The 12,021-nt window shown below is 38.4% G+C and overlaps 1 protein-coding gene across 12 annotated transcripts in view; it reads right to left on the reverse strand.

Annotated features, from left to right (window-relative positions):
* The window catches only part of OSBPL2 (oxysterol binding protein like 2), a 50,289-nt gene that overhangs the window by 37,077 nt on the left and 1,191 nt on the right, over positions 1-12,021 (reverse strand). For 11 of the 12 annotated variants that reach the window (XM_073309143.1, XM_073309148.1, XM_073309145.1 and 8 more), the window contains exons 2-3: positions 11,481-11,619; positions 8,529-8,632 (exon numbers count right to left, since the gene is read on the reverse strand). The gene's annotated coding sequence lies outside the window, so the exon portion shown is untranslated. Of the gene's footprint in view, positions 1-3,988; positions 4,044-8,528; positions 8,633-11,480; positions 11,620-12,021 lie in introns of all 12 variants that reach the window. The other variant, XM_073309139.1, reaches the window with a different exon arrangement.

The following is a 12,021-nucleotide window of genomic DNA, read 5'->3' on the forward strand; positions in this document are numbered from 1 at the left end:
GTGCTCTACCTGTTCTGAGTAGATAGGATCTCAGCCCCCAGGGCTGTCCAACTAAAACTTAAAAGTAGCAAGAAAGTTTTTGGTTTCACTACTCCAGTGCATTCTCCCATCCACTGAACTCTAGGACATTTTGAATTGTCCTGCCCAGGCTCCCTCTTGACAGTGTTCTGCAGGGTCTTAACCTTATGTTTAATCTTGATTATACAAAGCAAAAGAAGATTAAGCAACTTGTCCAGGGTCACACAAGAAGCCATTCAAATCCCTGTTCTCCTCAGCTCCCAGCGGTCTCATTTTTGTGATGCCATAATTAACAGTCAAATGTGTTGTTGGGGTTAAACTGGTGAAAACAAATTTCTTGGATACAGCTTGATAACGAGTAAGTGAACTGGAGCCCAGATATGTAGGGAAGAGGTTTGGTCAGTTTTGAAATAGAAAACAGATAAGACAAGACAACAAGGCCATTTGGGCACTAATGGTTTGATACAGTGTTACTCTCTCAAAAATCAAAAGGTGATCCTTCAGAACAAAGCCTGCAAGCTGAAGCCAAAGCACAGTGTGATGTAGCCTCTTACTCAGATACAACATGTAAAGGAGAGGTAACCCCTACTGAGGTCAATGGAATTACATCAGGACAAATGAGGAGCAGGTCCAAGAATAGGGCAAAAGATGAATGTTAACCTGATAAAAGTTATTTTAAAAAAAAAAAAAAAGAAAAAAGTTCAGAGCCCAAAGAGCTAGAACTACCCATGGCTGGACTGAAGTTACAAATCCTTTTGGAAGGCATTGCCCTCTTCGGTTACCTGCCAAAGCCAAATCCTGGGTTCTGCTTCCCATGCAGCAGCTAGTGACATCACAAACACCTATACAGTGCTGGAATGTGCTTCCTGTTCTATTACAGGAAGCAGACTTTACCTAGTGCAAGGCTAAAGGCTGCAAAAACTAAAACTATTCAGAGCCAAAAGCTGAAGCTAAGCAGGTTGGCAACTGGTGATTGGAAGGACCTCACAAAAGAATTTAGAGACACTTTAGAAACAAAGGTTTTAAACATAGGGTTTTCACCAGTATCATATGCTAATATTTCCCCTCCCCCACTGTGTTCAGTGACTGAGCTTATTTCTGCTGTCTACTCCCAATAGTGGCTGAATGAGGTAGCATAAGTATGTACCGTAGTTCTAAAACACTTTGGGAGCCTTTCAATTGAAAGGTTCAATAGCAATATTTAATATTGCATGTTCCAATAACCCATATGTAGCAGCGAATTTTGGCCTTTCGGCACCTTTGTGCATTTAGCTTAGACTCTTACTACTTTTAAATGATCTGTGGTTTAGTTCCTCTTTGTTCCTATCCTCATTACATTGTGATGGGCTAGTTGTTCAGAACATCTCAACGGTATATTTCCCAAATCAGCGTGGGAATAATTTGATGCTGGTGTCACTTTTTACAAGACCAGGCTAGCAACAGTCATGTGGTCTCTCTCATAGAAACCATCATAGTATAGAATGGATTCCATCTCTGTTTGCCAGAAGTTGACAGGATGTACAGTTATCTTCTGATCAGAAGATTACCATTTTGGCCCCACTTAAATAAGCCTTGTGCTTTGATGGTGTTGTAAAACCAACTACAAACAAGTTAAACAAGGTATCACAAATATCAAACTGCCCTAGAGCACGGTTTAGTAATGCAAACACCAATCTTGAAATAAGAATTCTAGTGCCAAGTGACTAAAAAAAAATTAGAACACTTAAGGGACTGAAATCAAATTCCAAACACCAGTCATGTGATCACAAACTCCACTCAGTATTAAATTGTCAAAGGTTGACACAGGGTTTAAGCTACCCAACCCCACTGATCAAAGCAAGTTACACAACTGAAATGACAATGCAACTCCAGCAATTTATCTGGGAGTTTGTACACTTTAGCATAGCCAGGTAACTGTGGACGTACCTCTGGGAAAAGCAGTGTAAAGCCATTAAACTACATGTAGCAATGTTCACAATAGAGTGGACATTTCAAATTATTTGTTACAGTATGCACTGCACAAAAGCACCAATAGGTACCCAAGCCAAAAAGGCACATGCAGAAATTTACTCAACAGAAACTACAGGTACTAATACTTTCATATCTCCTGTAAGGAAGGAAAGTTTTAAAAAGAAAAAAACACCTCATCAGTAGAATAAGCGATATGACTGGAAGGAAAGCCTTTGAAAGGCTTGTTTACAAAAGTAAAACGACCAAAAAAAAGCAAATAATATCTGAATATGGTACTCAACTTTTACTACTGCTATTGTACAATAGGAGACTTCCAGCTTTAATTTAGTTTCTTTAAACACTGCAAGGCAAAGGATCTGGAGAAGAAGATATCCTGATTTTTACTTAAAACACTTGATACGGCAAATAATAGTTTATAATCAGCAGGATAGAAACAGTAAGACGCAGCAATAGGTATAGTACTGTATGCATTAGTTATTCTATCTGTATATTCTTTTGTGCATTAGACTACTATGTATTCTGTCTCAATCATACAAAAGGCTTGGCTCCTTGGCTTTCTAATTTCTTCCTCAGGTTTTCAGATTACCATAACTGTCTCCCAATTTCCCCCCTTTCATGGTAAACTCAAGGCATTGGGTTTCCCCCACTCTACCAGTAGCACTCTACTTGAATTCTTAGCCAAAGCATGAATATCTAGCAGATAAAACCTAAAAAAGCAGTGCAAACACTGCAATTTGTTCCAAGAGGCCAGGCCACTGAAATCAACTGGCATAAGTGAACGTGCAGGGCTCTGCCCATGCAAAAGAAGTTGCGAGATCAGGGCCTTACTCTTTTCTAGGGGATAGCGTCACATTTATTTAATCCCAAATTTGGCTAATGTACTTTTTTCCTTTTTAGAAAAAAGGATCAAACCACTTTTAAAGAAAATAAAAAAGTTTAAAAAGTCACATTAAATCCTAGACAGGTATTTTTTCTTATTCAACTTTTTGAGTTAGAACATAATCGTGGTGTGCTCTTTGTAGAGCATATCACATAAGGAAAACAGACCCCTAAAAAAAACCCTAAAGACACTCTACATACCGGAAACACAATATTTAAGAAGTTAATTTTGTACTTCATAGATGTACCAAAGTTAGCTAAAAAAAAGTAGAAACAGAACTGTCAACACTTCTACCAAGTGTCCACACACTGAATAGTTTTCCCCCACATACATCTTACATTTCATTTGTTATTGAAACTTACTGCATATTTAATTCTTCATAGAACAAACTGCCATTTTCCACCTATCTTACCCAAGAGCGTTTAAATAAATCCCACTTTACAGCCAAGTTAAAATCCTAAAAACAAGGTCTCAGTGTTTTCTTTTTGCTACACTAGCAGCACTATTGTTCCTGTACATACTTGCACATACCCCTTGCACTTGCAAACACTTCCACATATGTGTTCGCATTAGCACTCAAACGGCCAACTGTTTTTAAACTTCTTTCTCCCTTTGTTAATGCAGCAAAAAGCCACCACAGTAACAAACTAATAATTTAACAGAAATAGTTTGGTCAGGTTTTAAAGTTACACATAGCTTTGGCCAAACTAAACATGCCACGAGAGTTACACTGCTCTTTAAAAGCATCTTTTCCACCACAGACAACCCATATTTATAAAGTGCAACTGCAAGGGACATTTTTCGTGTTAATATAAAGGCTGCCAGGAGAACAAAGAATACGAGTCATTCAAGAGGATTCCTGGAAAGACAGCCAGGGTTCAAATTCCTGCAGATTCCACTTCAACCAAAGCATACCAGTTGCATTTCAAGGAACAGAAATAAATATTCATGTCTGTTTCTTACAGCTCTCCTGAAAGCGTCAATACCTACTGTTTTCATCTCTAAATGAAAGCTTCAATAACTATTACTCTTAGTTAACTGATTTACGAAATTAGGTTATCAACAATAGGTCTAAAACAGCATTACAGATTTACCAATTAAAACTGCCTATTTCAATACCTGCTGCTATCATCATGCACTCATTCCTTCAACCAGAAAACAGCAATGCAGATATCTAGTGAAACACAAAAGAGGAATTATTCAGCAAGTTAGACTTGTTTCCTCTCAAAGTCTGACTGCAACAACATTCCCAATCAAAATCTGCACTGGAGAAACTAAACTCCCTCAACAGGCAAGTCCAACATGGAGAGCAATGCAGAGTGCTTCTCTGTGTTCTCTATGTATGCTGCAGAAAAGAAGGGTTTAGGTGAAGCCCAGTTGAAATTTTGGCCCTCTGCCATTTTTTAATCTTTTCTGAAGGCTGCATTTATTTCTATTATAAAACCTAATCTTCAAATCGGATTTGTTATGATTTTTGATTAGGTGCTCCAGGCCCTTCATTTTTGAGTGCCATACAAATGGAGCATGTTATTAAACTGATAATTTAGTTCACAATCTCCTCATTTCTTGAATGATTGATGTGGTAGGTGGCGGTGACACTGCTAATACATCTCTGAAAGTTTGGCTTACAACATGTCAGCCAAATATCTCTACAAACACACACATTACCAAATTCTCCTTGCAAATATCCTTCCTCCAACCATCTGGTGAGAGATGGCTACAATGCACAAGCGCAAGAAAGCTCTTGCTAACCAAAAGCTCCCACTCATCTTAAGTCCCGCTGACCATTCTGAGCAGCTAGAGAAGCTCTTCTTCAACCCAGAAGACACCTGGGAGATACTATGGGCAGGCTCTGATGTAAACAAGCACCTCATGGGTTTCAGAGTAGCAGCTGTGTTAGTCTGTGTTTGCAAAAAAAAAAAAAAGGAGTACTTGTGACACCTTAGAGACTAACAAATTTATTTGAGCATAAGCTTTCATGAGCTACAGCTCAATTCGTCGGATGATGACCCCTCTGTCGAACTAGCTGGTTTCTTGCACCACCAAAGACAGCCGACAACCATCAACCATGTTAGGACGTTACATGGAAGATGCATGCACTCGATCCACAAATGGAGAATCAAGGATTTGCCACAGTGCAAAAGCAGAGACCTCCAAACCATAAAACACACTGACCAAGCTTTTCATTTCCAGAAGGTATACCAAAGGTGCACTTCTGAATCCCCTGAAGCCCTCCAATGCATTTCAAATCTATCAACTTTTAAATGTTGCTATTTCCATACAAAAGATGATCAAATTTTCCTCTCCTAGGTATGCAGACCTTCAGTAATGTTTCATCAGAAGACGTTGCTGTCCTGTTGCTTTTGAACATTACATTCACCTTTATTCCTTTGCCATTTGAGTTCATCTGAAGCCATGCTGGTTTAGGATTATGCTAACTTTAACCTTACCCTATGGGTTTCCCTTGAGAAATAATCTAGTGTTGTACTGCCCTCCTCAATAAACGTTAAAGCCCATGAAGTTACTTTATTTGTTTTTTATATTCACAAGACCCCAGTGAACATTATTTTCAAGGTATACAATGCTACACTTATAGCAACAAGACAGATAAACCAATCCATCATTACTGATCCTTTAAAAAAAGAAATTCACATTTTTTCTCTAAATTGTAAAATTCATTGTCCCTTATTGGTTCCTAGAGGAAATTATCTTGTTCATCACCCTTTAGGGGAAAATTGTTGCTAATGGGTTAATAGTAAAATGAGAGTTGGCTAGTAAATTTCATTAGAACAAGCCTAGTGTCTGTACATGTGGCGTTATCTTTGAGCCACTTGCAGGTCATATTAATAAAGAATTTCCCTAGTATGGCAGTAGTGAATCTTAATTGGATATCTTTTCTTCCCAGTTCTACTGACAAAACTTGTAATTTAGATTTGTTTTATCCTGTGGCAAATCATGCAATTCTTTGGTTGAAGGTAAATACCTAGGAAAATCTTGTAATGAATGTATTTAGTTCACAAATCCATAGCCAAATTACTCCCCCACATAACCTTTACAGCAAGAAATGTTCATTTGTTCCTTATAAAGCAATGAATAGAGTCCATGATCTTTATCTTGAAGGCTTTGCATGGTCTAGTGCTAGCTCTTGTCTGACTGCCTTACTTATGAAAGCATTCATACTACCCTTCCCCTTTGTAGAGACTCTTTAGGAAACACTAGAAATGTTGTTGGCATTGTTATACAATGCCTTCCTCCCATTCCCACCTCATCAAGGGGATTTAAATGCTGGAAGATCTGTTTAAAAGCAATGGCTATAATTAAGGTTAAGATTTCGTCACAGTTTCTTTCAGAAAAAGTCACGGACAGGTCGCAGGCAATAAACAAGCGGTGACCTGTATGACTTTTACTAAAAATAATTTGGAGGAGGAGAACGACAGCTGGAGCCCCATAGAAGGCGGGGGAGGAGAAATGACAGCCCCATCACTGGGGAGCAGCAGAGACCCAGCTCCAGCGGCACACAGCCCCAGCCACAGCTGCTGACAGCCGAAGCTGAAGAAGTCACGGAGGTCTGGTAAAGTCACGGAATCCGTGACTTCCATGGATCGTATCCTTAACTATAATATTATCCTACAGCCTGAAATGAGCCCTGATCATGGTCTTTTCCCCAAATAGTTGTTTAAGAAAAAAACAGAAATAGAATTAATTCACTGACTGTCAAGGATTCTGGATTGTTGTGAACAGAGATGGAAGCAAGTGACAAAGCACAGTCGGTGGCACTGAAAGTTTCACCAACACACTCGTGATGTCATCAGTGAGATTCAACGCTGATTTGCAGAGACCATATCTGATGTGAGAGCAGTTCAGTCTCAATGCCATCCTGCCCTAGATTTACATACCTTTACTAATCTCATATGCCATTGAGTCCCTCCTTTAAGATTTTTTTAAACACACTGCAACACAATATTTTTAAATGCACCAAAATGTACAAAAAAAACCCTCCCAGTTTGCCAACCCCTCCTCCGCATCAACTAAAACTCCCTAAGAGTCATATAAATAAATAAAATAAATAAAGCAAGCCATATTTTCATAATGACCATTTTGGGGGCAATTTGTTTATAGAGTTTATTAAAAAAAGAAAAAAGAAAACAAATCTTTTATCCTAAACAGAACAGCATTAAGCAATTGGTGCATAAGGTACAGTGACAGGACTACCCACCCATTTTGCTGCAGTACGTAAGCACCACACTGTAAGCCCAAAGAATCCTGAGCTCTTAGCAACAGGCAAATAATCCGCGGGATGGTTTTGAATTCTGATCGCTTGCCTACCACTCACTCTAGCATGTTCAGTAAAAGAGAAAAGCAACATATCCACTTGCTCACATATTTTGCTAGCATGGTACCATGCCTAATCATACTTAACATTTTGTGACCAATGCCATTACTTGTGACCAATGCCATTAAGTTTAAGGATTATAGGAACAGGTACTGTATATAACAGCAAGGCAGAAAACAACACAGAACAGTAAAGGACAGTTACAGGTTAAATTTATAGAAATCTTACCAAGCATAATGCCACTACTCATCAATTCTCTTCATACATATCCAATCATACATTTGCTCTGTACAAGTTACCCCACTATCAGCCATTTCTATGGAGACCTACTCTTGAAGTGTCATGAAAATAGCCACGATAAAAAAAAGTCAGCTGTTGTAGCCCTAGCGACTTATCAACTTAGTGCAAAGTGCTACCAGTAAACAACCATGCCTCTATATACACATCAGCAATTAATGGGACAGAACCCAATTGTGCAGCACTAACACATGCAAACAGTCCCACGGACTACTTACGTAGGGCTTCATGATGAGAAATTACTGAAAATTAGTAAAATCAGAGTTTCTACTATGGTGCCATCTCTTCAAAGGCAATATTCATAGCACAGATGTTTACGTAAACGGGAATCAGTCTAACACGTTTGTGGTCTTCAAGAATTAAAGTATTAAGAAAATTTAACTTCTTTACCTAGCATATCTATTTCTATTTATAATAAAATTTTAATAAAAAAGCTGTACCTCTTATTGTTAGTCCATTTTATTGGCTAACCAGTTTGCAACAGTGTCAATAACCCTAACACTCATTCACTAACAAACGGATTGTAGTTTCATTTGTAACTCTAGACGTACAGTAGACGACATTCTTATTTTACTAAAAACAATTGTTTAGTAACATTTGGTTTCTGAAAATTTCTAGAAAAACCTCAGGAAAACATCTTAAGAGGAAATCACATTGTTAAAAACAAAACTCTCCTTTCAATATATATCTTTACCAACACTACTGAATTAACAACACAATTACCATCAAAAAAGATTTCTCACATCTGAAACTTTGATTCCCAGATTTATAATATTGATAATGAGAATATGGAAAGGGCCAAATTTAGAAGTGCACGCCCATTTCTGCAACTGTATGCACTGTTAGCCACATGTGCATGCAACTGCTGTATCTACAAACACGACAACAACAAAATGGAGGTACTCAAACTCATGTACATTTTGTGGGTGAAAGTGGTCTTCTACCACCTAAAAATTTGGGATAAAAAATAAATAAGCTTACTAACACCATAAGGTTTTTAGACAACTTTAGAATTCCTAGTGATCTTACCTCCTACTGGAGTACTTATAGCAGGTGATAAAATGAAATGCTTGTACACAGTAAAATATATTGAAATACTTCACAGAATGCTGCCAAGGCCAGAGATTTGTTTTCTAAAATAAAGGAAAAATAAAAGTACAATTAAACAAATTTAAAAAACAAGCTCAGTTTATTCTTATACCTCATTAATCCTGAAAATTAAGACAGTAGTTTTGTACAGCTGGCTCAGTGTATTTTTAACAGCATATCTGAGGCCAATATTAAATCTCATTTGACACATTCTAATTGTTTAGTGTCTCAATACAATTTGCTATGTTCAGTCTTTTAGAATATAAAGAAACACTATTCTGTTCTCACACTTTCTTTCTGGAAGTGAATTATTTAAAAGAGTGAAGGTTGAGGGCAATATCCTACACTGCTGAATCCAAAGCAATACATGCCAGAAGATTTTAAACGAAATATGTTTGTATAAAATCCTACATTCATTTGCAATCAATTCTTTTACATTATGCTGCAGGAAAGCACTCAAAATACTGCATCTTCCAATAAACTCTGTCTATAAGCAGATTTACCAATTCTCTCATTGCTCACATTTCTTTCATCCAGATGAAGAAGTTCCTGTGACAAGCTTGTCATCAACCCATTTAATTTAGAAAAAAAATCTTGGCTGTTCTGAATTACAGATGTAAGGCACACTTCTAAGTACACTTACTACATATTTTGGAAAAATTTTAATACTTCATGTAAAAATACATAATGCAGAATCACACATACTAGTTATTTTGCAGAGAATATGACAAGAATTGTAAACATAAGCATACTAAGAATCTGTGACACTGTGGCAGGGGTGGCCAACCTGAGCCTGAGAAGGAGTCAGAATTTACCAATGTACATTGCCAAAGAGCCACAGTAATACGTCAGCAGCCCACCATCAGCTCCTTCCCCCTCCCCTGCTTCCAGCGCCTCCCACCCACTGGCAGCCCCACCAATCAGCGCCTCCCCATCCCTCCCAATCAGCTGTTTCGTGGCATGCAGGAGGCTGGGGGGAAGGGAGGAGAGAGCAAGGGCATTGCAGGCTCTGGGAAGGAGTGGAGTGGGGGCAGGACCTGTGGCAGAGCCAGGGGTTGAGCAGTGAGCAACCCCCACCCAGCACATTGGAAAGTTGGCACCTGTAGCTTCAGCCCCCGGTGCCTATAAAAGGAGCTGCATATTAACATCTGAAGGGCAGCATGCGGCTCCGGAGAAACAGGGTGGCCACCCCTGCACTATAGTGTCTAAGTATCTAGAGTAGAAAAGTCTTTTCAAGAGGTATTTTAATAAGTCAGGTGACAAAATCAATATCGATTGAAGGACAAGAAAAGAATGCTGATGTATAAGAGGAAGTCTTAAATAACAAGGAGTTTGATGTAACACTGGAATGTTCAAGGGCAAATTGCCTTACAAGATGAACACAAATGAGTTATTCACTTAAAACTTCAGAGTACTTATGTGCAAATCCTGGTTTCAAGCAGTTATCTGTATGGAATATATTTATATCTGTGCAAAACTACTTACATACTATACAGTATCTTAAAGGCTAAAAAGATTGCTGAGTGTGCTTTGAGACACTAAACGGAAGATATTGGGAAGCTTATTTTGTATTTAGTTTGATGAGTATGAAGTGGACAGTTACATTCATTTGGAAAAAAAAAAAAAAGACAGACACACAGAAGTAGCATTATAGTTATATTTATAAAAGCTGCCAGCTAAGGTAAGAAATTATTTTTAACTGCTGTGGAAATCTACTGAGAACATGGTAATTGTTCTTAAATATAAATATCCATCAACGAAAGTGACCCCGAATGGCTACAATTAATCCAAGCACATTTTTGTAGACAGTAATGCACACAATTAAGCTTTTGGATCAGTCTCAAGTCTCTCATCCTTAACGACTGTTTTTCAACTATTCCCAGAGATGGAATCTGTAATCTAACTTTTTGTGCCTTTAACTTCTGTGATCTGTTTATGAAACTGCACTGTCATGTCCAAGGAACTAATTTTGGAAAAAAGCATATCTTCCGCTTCATTAAATACATGCCATATGTATTGAGAGCTGCTGTTTCAATATTTCCTTTTCAGAATTCATCATCAGATTGCCTTTTTAAATTAAGTCAACTCAGGTGTGCTGATGGGCAGCTTCCCTGAAACTTCCCTCAAGAGTCAAAAGGCAACTACAAGTCCATTTCTCCTCAACTCTCCCACTGTACAGCCCAGAGAACAACTCATCAGTCTTCCCAGATTCACTGTCCATTATGTTCAGCACACCTTTATTTAAAACTTGAGTGTTATAAAACTTTATTTTGCTTCAAGTGAACAAGAAGATACAAATTTTAATACATTTCCTATTAGACCATTACAAAAAGAGTCACTCACACAACTTGAGTGAATAATTATTTTGAGGAAGGCTCCGTCTACACTAAATGAAAAGGCACTGTAAGAAACAACAGCTTGTAATGCCTTGTACTTCAGTGCTACTTCAACCAGTTCTCCTATCACTATCCCTGCCTCACAATGCCTCAAATTTGGAAATTGCCAAAAACTCCTGCTTCCAGAAAGTGCACTGTGGAGTTTCAGGAGTCCCAGAACAGTTGTAAGATGTGATGCATGTGGCTGCCCTCAGGTATCAATGTGAATGCCACAATGTAGATGTGCTCAGCCTTTGCAAAGATCAGTAAAAGAAACAGCCATTCAAGCAATCAGTATCCCTGAAACATTTTCCTTGGGGGTGTAGACAATGCTGATGAAAGAGAGACGTGTGAGCAAGGCAGATGGGGAAAAGATGAAACAGTGATACTCTGATCCTAAATACACTGCAAATCAATGTCCCTTTCACTTCTGATACTTGAAAGTTTAAACAAAACATGTTTTAATCAAGAAAACTGATAAGGATGTAAGGGAAATATCTATTTGCATTGTACGTACATTTGCAGATATTCATTGGTGGAGCTGCAAGCCTCACACAGACGCACACAAAACCATATATGCTTTTAGGCAGCAGTTTTCAAGTTCTGGCCCTTAAGTGTTGCAGGAAGACAAACCATACCCTCAAGGAATTCACAGGCTAAATGAATAGACAGCATAAATAAGATTAAAACCCATATTAGACAAACGGCTACATACTTTACTTTTTATTAACATGACACATAAACCTCTGTGAAGTATAAAAGTGGCCTTTTCCCACTATTTTCCAAGTTGCTTGCTACTTTTCAGAAGCTCTGCAAGAGGGGGATGCTGGGGACAGCTGGAAGAATAGAGAATCAAGGGGTATCTACTGACAAGGACCGTCAGTGGCAGCTGGAGGGAAAGACATCTTCAAGTAGGAGGCAATCTGCACCCCAGTGCTCCTAAATCATGCTGAAATCAAGCTCCACTTCTGCACATTTTAGGAGCATAGCAGATCTCTTTTCCTTGCCTTACTTTCCTTCCCTTAAGTCACACAGGAACAGAGCTCTGCTCTGACTAG

This window comes from Lepidochelys kempii, chromosome 13, assembly GCF_965140285.1.
Source record: "Lepidochelys kempii isolate rLepKem1 chromosome 13, rLepKem1.hap1, whole genome shotgun sequence".
Taxonomy (NCBI): domain Eukaryota; kingdom Metazoa; phylum Chordata; order Testudines; family Cheloniidae; genus Lepidochelys; species Lepidochelys kempii.